This window comes from Cervus canadensis, chromosome 3 (genome assembly GCF_019320065.1).
Source record: "Cervus canadensis isolate Bull #8, Minnesota chromosome 3, ASM1932006v1, whole genome shotgun sequence".
Lineage (NCBI taxonomy): Eukaryota > Metazoa > Chordata > Mammalia > Artiodactyla > Cervidae > Cervus > Cervus canadensis.
The window spans coordinates 62,389,916-62,401,382 of record NC_057388.1 but is presented as its reverse complement, the minus strand read 5'-3'; the positions used below and the strand labels follow the sequence as shown (position 1 = coordinate 62,401,382).

At 41.6% G+C, this 11,467-nt stretch overlaps 1 pseudogene; it reads left to right on the top strand.

Annotated features, from left to right (window-relative positions):
* The first annotated feature begins 5,420 nt into the window (after positions 1 to 5,420).
* Positions 5,421 to 5,957, top strand: LOC122437778 (annotated as a pseudogene).
* Positions 5,958 to 11,467: the final 5,510 nt, after the last annotated feature.

The window sequence follows — 11,467 nt, the reverse complement described above, 5'->3', positions numbered from 1 at the left end:
AACATTTCTGACATCAATAATGCACAAATCCCTCAAATTAAAAAAAAAAGAGTATAGACATATGTCAAACATTTAATTGAAAAAAAAACATTTGACACTCAAATTTTTTTTTAGATTTGTGATATTTGAGATTTATCAGATTTTAAACATTTGCTATATTCTCTAAAGAAATATTCATGTTTATATCTTAAAAAAAAAAACACATGTAAACTTTTCTTTAAATAACTGGCTTATAGAGTACACATAATCTTGGAAATAAAAAAAGCATTAGTGTCATTTTTGCTGTCCAGACTGGCGCTGGCAGTCAGTTGCCCTACTGATTCTATTTGTGTGCCTGCAGAATAGAGGTGAGGTGACTGCTGTGTTGCTCTCAGATCTTTGTATATCAGTTCCAGCTTTAAAATATGATTTTGCATCCTGTTTTCACCACTGAATCAATGTGAATTAGAAAAATTATTTAATCTTTTATTTATAGTTTTGTGTTTGCTTGATTTTTTTCATATGTGAAATGGAAAGAGTACCTTTTTCTACTCATGTCCTGAGGAATTTGGCAAAGGCTGTTGCAATTAGTGGCTGTGGCCGTGCCGGTTCCATGGGGAAGCTTGACCACACGGCGGGTCATACGCTGATATAGGCTTGCCAGGGATTTGTGGCATCTCTGTTGCTGGGTCCCAAGGAAGGTTTCTGGAGGGAGATGCTGATTAATGGAGTTCTGTGACCTGAGAAGACAGATTCTGTGTTGCTTCTAGAACAGTGGGTTCCCCAAGAACCAATTCCAATTGGGTCTTTCCATCAATGAGAAAAAAAGGATAAATGTGGTGTGTGCGCATTTGAAGTCAATGTGTGAATGTGCGTATTGTTGCCAATGTTCTTTCCTCTGAGATAATGTTCTTCCTATCTTTGGGAGTTAAACTGGTGTATTTAACATCCAAAAAAGGTAGTCGTCCATAAGATTCCAAAGTCTGCTTAGAAACACTGAGCTGAAGGACAACCTTGCTATTATTTCCTAGATCTTTTGTGACCTGGTTTTGTCAGTCAATGATTAACTTCCTTTGGCCAGCAGAGATAATCTAAGCTTTGGAAATTTACCCAGCTTCTTAAGTGGAAGGATATTAACATTTACTGGGTGTATACTGTGTGCCAGGAACTGCATTTGGTGCTTTCATATCCATTACTGCATTAAATCTCCTTAGTAACTCTGTGAAGTTGGAAGTATTATGCCAATTTAAAATGGGAAAAATCTGAAATTCAGAAGACAAGTCACTTGATCAAGGTCCTGAGTTGTTAACCAGCAAAGTCTAAATTTGAACTCAGTTTTTCTGAGCCCAAAGTCCGAGGTCTTCTAAGGTTACTAGCTTATTTCCCAAAATAAAACCACAGGACACATATTTTAATCTGGGTTATACTTTTGATGTCAACTGAAGACCATCTGGGGACTGGCATTTTAATTCTGTGTTGTGCTAAGTCGCTTCAGTCATGTCAGACTCTGTGTGACCCCATGGACTGCAGCCCACCAGCCTCCTCTGTCCATCGGATCCTCTAGGCAAGAAGACTAGAGTGGATTGCCATACCCTCCTCCAGGGGATCTACCCAACCCAGGGATCAAATCCAGGTCTCTTGAGTTATAGGCAGATTCTTACTGTCTGAGCCACCAGAGGAGGCCCTGGCATTTTAATCCTGATACCTAAAAAGAAAGCATTCTACTTCTAATAGATACAGGGACACATATACTCACTGTTAACAGAGGAAATCCAGAGTTGACCAGAACTGGTTAATCCATGACACCAGGGCCTCTTCTTGTCTGTGGAGTGTGTAAAGGACTCTGAAGAGGTTCCAAGGCCAGGGACCAAGTGAGACCAAATTGCTTAAGACACACTGTGGTTCTGAGGAACTTTCAGAGCTGGGTATAAAATATTCTGGATTATCTCTTCTTCTGTATAACCTATCCTTGCTTTCCCCTCTGTCCATAAGAATAATCCATATTGACTAAACTTCATGACACAAAAACAAATGGTTAATTTGCCCTCCAAGGCCACAACCAGCAATTGGCCTTGTGTTCAGTGACACACAGGCTAGAGTTTGTTTCTATGTCTGATACCTTGTCTTATCTGCGATTAACTTCTACTGTGATGGTGACAAAGAAAGGCTAATGTTCTGAATTTTCAAGACTTTATTGTTAAGAAATCAGTTCAAGAGAAGGCTAAGTCTTTAGGCAGAATGACTAAAAGTCTCTAAGCCCCAGGTTTGCAAACTTTAGTTAAACAGGTAACATGCAGGCCCTCCTGTCTGTAGGTTCCCATTCAGTAGGTCTAGGGTTGTGGCCTGGAATCAGTGTTTTAACAAACAAACCAGGGACCTAAGTGCAGCAAAGGATTCAAGGAATCCTTTGGGAAATAGTTATAAGACACATTTCATTCAAAGAAGATATAATCGTTCACTTACTCAATGGAGGTTTTTCTTTTATTGCTGTTTCTTTCCATCAATAAAGGACAGTGCTTTTGTACCATAGTGCTGAGAGGGAAGTGCATAAACTTCCAAATAACAGCTCATTTTCTGGGTATGTTTCAGTATGAAAAATGGGCCAAAGAGAAAAACCCTTAGCTGTGGAGAATTCTAGAGGATTGGGGTATGTGTGTGGGGGTGATAACCCAGTAATGCTAAAGATCCCAGAAAGGACGATGTCACGCATACCCTTCAGAAGGACAAGGAATATACTAGGCCCATCAGCATGAAGGCCATAAATCTGGAGAGGGCAGTCACAGTAATTCAAGTCACTTGGAATTTCCAGACAGTTCTGTTTTTATTGAGTGTACAAGTCAGCATCTCTTTTAAATGCTGCCTGAAAATACCAGCGCTCTGGCTGCCTGCCATGCTTCTCCACGGTAACTGGCACCACGGTAGGGCTGTCTTCCTGGTTGTTTGTGGGCAGGGGGCCATTCTGGTTGATGTGCACCTGAGCTGAACCAGTTGTTAAATACACTGAATGTCTTCCCCAGCTCTGCCAGTGCCTTGTGGGTAAGTTGTGACCATGGAGAGTCACAAAGAGTGAAGGGCATAAAGGGTGCCTTGAGAAAGGGGAGCTGGAATCTGAGGCTCCTGGCAGAAAAGCAGGAAATATAGCTAAAAATACTTAGTATGCTGTCCCCAGTGAATTGGAGAAACTAGGCCAGAGATGGCCAAGTTTCTGTAGGAGAATTAAAGCTGAAGGACAGGTAGTGGCTCCCTGCCCTGAAATAGATTCGGAGACCTGTCTTGGCAGTGATCATCTACAATCATTGATTACTGATGTCTGCCAAGGGCTCAGGAAGGGGTATGTGTGTGAGGCACGCTCGTTACCTGTGCTCTAGTGGACATGGGGCTGACCTTTTGCTGATCTCTCCTTTCAGAAAAACACACCAGCTTATTCTTTCTCCCCATGAATATACATGGCCATCTTATTCAAGCTGCTTGAATAAGAGATTTACAGTAGTTTAGGCAGAATCTCTCAGAGATATCTGGGCTAATGAGCAGTAAATGCCAGTCAACATATGTCTCTGAAAACTATGAACAGGGGGCTCCCTTCAAGCTGGCTTTCCCTGTGTAGTCACTTATTCTCTTTGCGACAGATGTCCAGTATGTCAGGTTCCCCCAGGCTCTAGAACCAACTGTCACCCTCAGATCCCCTGGAGTGCATCATGACTGTGGTAGGATTTATATCTGTCACTGGGATTCACACAGAAGACATGGTGGATTATTATGAATTGTGACTGTGAAGTCACGGGTACTTTCAGTCATAACTGAGGTCCCTGGAAACACCTGCCCCACCTGATGGTGTTGATGTTCCCAGTTGTGATCTGCTGGATGGGTGGGAAATGGTATAGCGGGTGTTCACCTTGCTTCCTTATCGCTCCACTGCCTGGCTTTTCGCCATTTTTTAAAATGAAAAATCAGGTTTCCTTAAATATTAAATAATCTTGACTTCAGGGACACTCTCTTTCTAGAAGGTATATTGTCATTCAAAAATACCAACCTTTGATAATGTAACCAAATTTTCTACCAAGATTTTGCTTTGCAGTTTGACCTTACAGTCTTATGTTTTGGGCCTGTAGGGAGTTGATATAAGGGTGGTACTGGGTTGTACTAGTCAGGGTTTGCTGGAGGAACAAAACCAGTAGGATATATAGAGATATATATAAGAGGAGGGGCTTCTTTGGTGCTAGTGGCAAAACCAGTAGGATATATAGAGATATATATAAGAGGAGGGGCTTCTTTGGTGCTAGTGGCAAAGAACCCGTCTGCCAATGCAGGAGGTGTGGGTTCGATCCCTGGGTCAGGAAGATCCCCTGGAGAAGGAAATGGCAACCCACTCCAGTATTCTTGCCTGGAGAATCCCATGGACAGAGGAGCCTGGCAGGCTACAGTCCATGGGGTCGCAAAGAGTCAGACACAACTGAAGTAACTTAGCATGTACGTATGCACATGTAAGAGGAGGTGTGTTATGGAAATTTGCTCATGTGAATAAGCAGGTTGAGAAATGTCACAGTCTGATCTGCTGTCTACAGACTGAGAACCAGGGAAGCTGGTAGGGTAATTCAGTCTGAATCCAAAGGCTACAGAGCCAGGAGCCCTGGACATCTAAGGGAGGGAAGAGATGGCTGTCCCAGCCCAAGGAAAGAAAGTGATTTCCCCCTTCCTCCAGCTTCTTGTCTTATTCAGTTCCTCAACGGATTTGGTGACACCCACCTGCCTTGGTGAGGGCAATCTTCTTTACACAGTCTACTGATTCAAATGCTAATCTCTTCTTTACACAGTCTACTGATTCAAATGCTAATTTCTTCCAGAAATAATATTTTACCAGCTATCAGGGCATTCCTTAGCCCAGTCAAGTTGACACATAAAATTAACCATCACATGAGTGGAGAGCACAGAGCCTTAAAAAATCATTAAGATTTAGAGAAATAATGGCATTTTTTCAGGTTTAAAAGGAGTAGTTAGTGATTTGGTTGTTAATGCTAATCATAGAAAAATGCCTTCGAAGAATCCTCTGGGGAAATACAGAGTAACCTACAGTAGGGTGTGGGGAAGATTCTTTGAGACTCTATGGACTGTAGCCCACCAGACTCCTCTGTCCTTGGGATTCTCCAGGCAAGAATACTGGAGTGGGTAGCCATTCCCTTTATCCAGAGGATCTTCCTGACTCAGGGATCAAACCAAGGTCTCCCATATTGCAGGCAGATTCTTTACAATGAAACTTCCTCCTATATTGACATTTCTAAGCCACGAAGAACTTTCATGTATATACTGACAAATCACGAAAAAGAAAATAGAAATGGTACAGACACATTTGAAAAAATGCTCAAGGCTTTATCCCAGTTGGGGAGAGAAGAGTCATTGGCAGTAATGATCTCACAGCCACGTAGGGTAGAGCTTCAACTATAAAAATGGGCAGGATTTTCCTTGATATCAGTGGTACCCGTCTGTTTTCCTGTGCAAACTGATACAATCCTGACCAACTGCTCAGAATTCATACCCATGCAATTCACAGGCACCACTAGCAGAACATTTCTTTTTTTAAAAATATTTATTTATTTATTTTACTTGGAGGATAATTACTTTACAGTACTGTGATGCAGAGCATTTCTTTTTTTTTTTTTTAATTTTTTTTTTTTAGAGCATTTCTTTATAACAAGGTAGTTAACCTGTGAATTTCAAGACTAGGTCATGCTCTCTAGTCATCACTTGGTTCAAAATGTGAGCTGCTAAAACTGCAATAGCAAACTGGGATGGATTTATGAGTTTGCCATTGAAGACAGCCAATTTTATAAGGAAGGCCATGTGACCCTGAAAAGTGCTCTAGTTTGAGAAAGTGATGGCTTTGAGGAGGAGCATGAACCATCTGATAACTCTTGAAGAAAAAGAGATAAATCCATCTTTTCCCAGGTCTCCTTCTCTGGAAACAAAACTCTACTTACATACATGGTCACCTTAGCATCAGAGTCAGATTCATGAACTATGGAATGAGAGGTTATGAAAATCTATGATGGAACCTTTTCTCTTTTTAAAAATTTTCTGTTTTCCATCCAACAACAGTGTGTAGAGAGACTATTATACAGATGTTGTTATTTTTTCCCCCTATATTTATATCTTGAGGCAGAATAGTCTACCTGCAGCTACATGGAAAAAAATCTGGGCTATTAGAGTGCAAAAGTGTTTTATGTACATTTTGAAAGGAAAATGTGTCAAGAGTATGGTTTTTAAATTTCTCTGGGCTTCATTTTAAAACTTAAAAAAAATCCAGTTATTTCACTTGATTTGCTGAGTTCACAGAAGAGATCTGAATTTGTGACCAGTGCGGAAGGTTCAGTGTTATTCTTTTCTATGTAACTCAAGCATGAAAGTGAAAGTGAAAGTTGCTCAGTCCTGTCTGACTCTTTGCGACCCCATGGACTGTATAGTCCATGGAATTCTCCAGGCCAGAATACTGGAATGGGTAGCCTTTCCCTTCCCTAGGGGATCTTCCCAATCCAAGGATCAAACCCGGGTCTCCCGCATTGCAGGTGGATTCTTTACCAGCTGAGCCACCAAGGAAGCCCAACTTAAGCATAGTAATATAAATAAAGTAATAGTTGGGAGAAAAGAAGAAATATTCAACTTCATAAATAAAAGAGATGCAGATTGAAGTAAGACTTTACCGTTTTCAAACCATCAAAACAACAATGATTTTTCAACAATTTAACAATTCATGGCTGGTTAGGATGTGATATATACATATATAAACTATATTACATCCATCATTAAGAAGATAAGTGATATGGACATCCTGGACATCTTTTAGCAGTACACTTCAAGACACTTGAAACATTTCATCCACTGACAGTGTAATTTCATTTTTAGGGAAATATTTTTCTTAGGGAAACAAAGCTTTATAACAAAAGATGTTTGTTTTGTCATTACTTAAAATAGCAAAGAAAGAAGGAAGGAAAAAAGGAAGGAAGAACAGAGGGAAGGAGGGATGGGGGGAAGAAAAGAAAGTTTCTACGAATAGCTTAAATGCTGAACGAGGTAATGATTCAGTAGATTATGATGTATCTATGAAGTGATCTGGCTTCCCAGGTGAAGAGATGGTAAAGAATCTGCCTGCCAACACAAGAGACATGGGTTCAATCTAGGGGTCTGGAAGATCACCTGGAGAAGAGAATGGCCACTCCTCCCAGTATTCTTGCCTGGAGAATCCCATGGACAGAGGAACCTGGCAGGCTAGAGTCTATGGGGTCTCAAAAGAGTTGGACACAATTTAGTGACTAAACAACAAATACAAAACTATTATAGGCCTTAAAATGCCAGGCATTCCTACAGTTCCCTTCTATGGGTCTTTTAGTCAGTGACCTTTCCGGCTGGCCCAGGGGTAGAAACCTGACCAAGGGAAGCCAGTTTATTTACAGGATGATCAGCAGGGGAGACAGTGATTCACTGAAACCATGCAGAGCTTTCCTTGGCACAGGCTGAACCTGAAGCTTGGGGAGAGAAAAGCACTTGGAGACAGAGAGGTGAAGATGAGTAGGATCTCCATCATGGTGGTGACTGAAACAGGGTACCAGTTTTCTCTTGTGATATTCATAAGCCATCCCCAAATGCAGTGCCTTCAGTTCAGTTCAGTTCAGTCGCTCAGTCGTGTCCAACTCTTTGAGACCCCATGGACCACAGCACGCCAGGTCTCCCTGTCCATCACCAACTCCCGGAGTTTACTCAAACTCATGATCACTGAGTTGGTGATGCCACCCAACTATCTCATCAAGTGTCATTCCCTTCTCCTCCTACCTTCAATCTTTCCCAGCATCAGGGCCTTTTCTAATGAGTCTAATGCTCTTCGCATCAGGTGGCCAAAGTATTGGAGTTTCAGCTTCAACATCAGTCCTTCCAATGAGCACTCAGGACTGATCTCCTTTAGGATGGACTGGTTGGATCTCCTTGCAGTCCAAGACACTCTCAAGAGTCTTCTCCAACACCACAGTTCAGAAGCATCAATTCTTTGGTGCTCAGTTTTCTTTATAGTACAACTTTTACATCCATACATGGCCACTGGAAAAACTATATCCTTGACTAGACGGACCTTTGTTGGCAAAGTAATGTCTCTGCTTTTCAATATGTTGTCTTGGTTGGTCATAACTTTTCTTCCAAGGAGTAAGCGTCTTTTAATTTCATGGCTGCAGTCACCATCTGTGGTGATTTTGGAGTCCCCCAAAATAAAGCCAGCCACTGTTTCCACTGTTTCCCCATCTATTTGCCATGAAATGATGGGACCGGATGCCATGATGTTAGTTTTCTGAATGTTGAGCTTTAAGCCAACTTTTTCACTCTCCTCTTTCACTTTCATCAAGAGGCTCTTTAGTTTTTCACTTTCTGCCAAAAGGGTGGTGTCATCTGCATATCTGAGGTTATTGATATTTCTCCCGGCAATCTTGATTCCATCTTGTGTTTCATCCAGCCCAGCATTTCTCATGATGTACTCTGCATATAAGTTAAATAAGCAGGGTGACAATATATAGCCTTGATGTACTCCTTTCCCTATTTGGAACCAGTCTGTTGTTCCATGTCCAGTTCTAACTGTTGCTTCCTGACCTGCATACAGATTTCTCAAAAGTCAGGTTAGGTGGTCTGGTATTCCCTTCTCTTTCAGAATTTTCCACAGTTTATTGTGATCCACACAGTCAAAGACTTTAGCATAGTCAATAAAGCAGAAATAGATGTTTTCTGGAACTCTTTTGCTTTTTCAATGGTCCAGCAGATGTTGGCAATTTGATCTCTGGTTCCTCTGTGTTTTCTAAAACCAGCTTGAACATCTGGAAGTTCTAGGTTCATGTATTTCTGAAGCCTGGCTTGGAGAATTTTGAGCATTACTTTACTCGCGTGTGAGATGAGTGCAATTGTGTGGCAGTTTGAGCATTCTTTGGCATTGCCTTTCTTTGAGATTGGAATGAAAACTGACCTTTTCCAGTCCTGTGGCCACAGCTGAGTTTTCCAAATTTGCTGGCATATTGAGTGCAGCACTTTCACAGCATCATCTTTTAGGGTTTGAAATAGCTCAACTGGAATTCCATCACCTCCACTAGCTTTGTTCATAGTGATGCTTCCTAAGGCCCACTTGACTTCACATTCCTAGGTGAATGTGAGTGATCACACCTTTGTGATTATCTGGATCGTGAAGATTTTTGTACAGTTCTTCTGTGTAGTGCCTTAAAACAGCAATAAAAGGTAACCTTGCTCACAAATCTATAATTTGCGGGCAGAGCTTAGTGGAGACAACTGGTGTCTGTTCCATGAGAAGATCCTGTTCAGGAAGTTTGTGGAGGATTGAATAGAGGATCCCTTTTCAAGATGGCTCATTCACATGGCTGGCATGTGCAGGCCCATCAATAGCTATGAACCTCTCCATGGACTTCCTCACACACAGCATGGTGACTGGGTTTCATTGGGACAGGGTTGAAGAACATGAAAGTGAAAGTCACTCAGTCATGTCCGACTCTTTGTGACACCATGTACTGTAGTCGGACAGGCTCCTCTGTCCATCAAATTCTCCAGGCCAGAATACTGGAGTGGGTAGCTGTTCCCTTTTCCAGGGGATCTTCCCAAACCAGGGATCAAACCCAGGTCTCCCACATTGCAGGCTAATTCTTTACCATTTGAGCCCCCAGGGAAGCCCCTGAAGAACATAGTTTTCTTTTTTATAAGCACATGGTATTTTTATGACCTAGACCTGGAAGTCAAGGAGTGTCACTTTATTTTTTTTAAGGAGTGTCACTTTTACCAGGCTCAAGGTCAAGGCAGTCATAACAGTCATCCTACTTTCAAAGGGATGATCATAAACTCCACCTCTTGTTGGAGGAATGGATAAGCTTTCCTAGTGGCTCAGATATTTTCAAGTGTGAAACAGATCGCCAGCCCAGGTTGGATGCATGAGACAAGTGCTCAGGACTGGTGCACTAAGGAAGACCCAGAGGGATAGGATGGGGAGGGAGGTGGGAGAGGGGATCAGAATGGGGAACACATGTAAATCCATGACTGATTCATGTCAATGTATGGTTTTTGCCATACATCGTCAATGTATGGGACCTGTCTGTTCTTTTTCTGGGATTTCATGATGGCAGACCTGCACTTTTTACAATAAACTTCCATTATTTATTAACACTTAAGGTAACTTTAGCAAATCTTCCATCCTTGCAAACAAAAAAGAAAAAGAAGTGCTACTAATCTAGACAGGCAGATAGCAACTACATAAAGAAAAATTAACAGAAGGAAGACTAGAAATAAATGTGTTGGAATGATAACAATTGTTGCCTCTGAGTGGTAGATTTTTAGGTGATTTGACTTATTCCTTTAAGATTATTTGAAAAACACTAAGGTGAAAAGGCACTAAAAAACTTTATTTAAAAAAGAAATAAGATTATTCGTGGTAGGGAGATTTGTATTATAAATGAGCCTTCTATAAAGTTATGTTTGGTTGCCCAGAACTGGTTCTCATAGAGACCTTAGCTGTACCCAGTTCTTTCCCCAATCTCATTTTTATTTATTAAAAATGTTTTTAGTATTTATTTTTATTTATTTATTTATGTGTCTGTACCAAGACTTAGTTGCAGCATGTGGGATCTAGTTCTCCCAGCAAGGATTGAACCCGGGCCTCCCACACTGGGAGCACAGAATCTTGGACCTGGTCATTGGACCACCAGGGAAGTCCCCTAAATCTCTTTTTTAATAATCCCAGCTTGGTGCCAGTTATTTGCAAGAGATCGTTTTCTAGACATATTCATGTCTAATAACAATCCTAAAATTAAATGTTCAGGGAAATTGGAAGAGACATCTTGTCTGATCTGGCTCTCTTGTTCTTCACCACCCTTAAACAAGCAGTCCCTCAGTAAGGGCTGATGATTAAGGATGCTCCGCAGAGGACCGCCGCATCAGGCTGGCTGCTCAGGCTTGCCAGGTTGCCCCAGCGTTCTGCTGCTGGTCACGGAGAGGGATGACATCCCACTGCAATAATCCTCATGGGCTGAGGGCTCCATTTCTATTTAAATCCACTAAAGTTAATCCATCTTGTTATTTCTCATTTCCACCACTGCCAGCTGGTTTAAAGACAGTGACGAAGCAAGTTCAGGCCAAACAGTCCCCATTCTAGAGATTCCCTCCCTCTGTCTCCACTGTCTCTTTCCCTTTCATGTTGTCATGGACAGAGAGAGAAGACATAATGTCAGCCATGGGCGTGGTCCCTCGACTCTCTGGGAAGTCAGATTGGCTCCCTAAGATTGCAGGGGTATTCTTTATCATTCCTTCACCCCAGTTCCCTTTTCTTCATCTGACTCACCTCACCTTACAACTTCCCCACTCGCTTCTACCTGAGGCACATGTATAAACACACACACATACACATATACCCTCTACTACCACCTCATACAAATCTGTTCATCAGAGGATCTTTTACCAACTTTCCATAGAG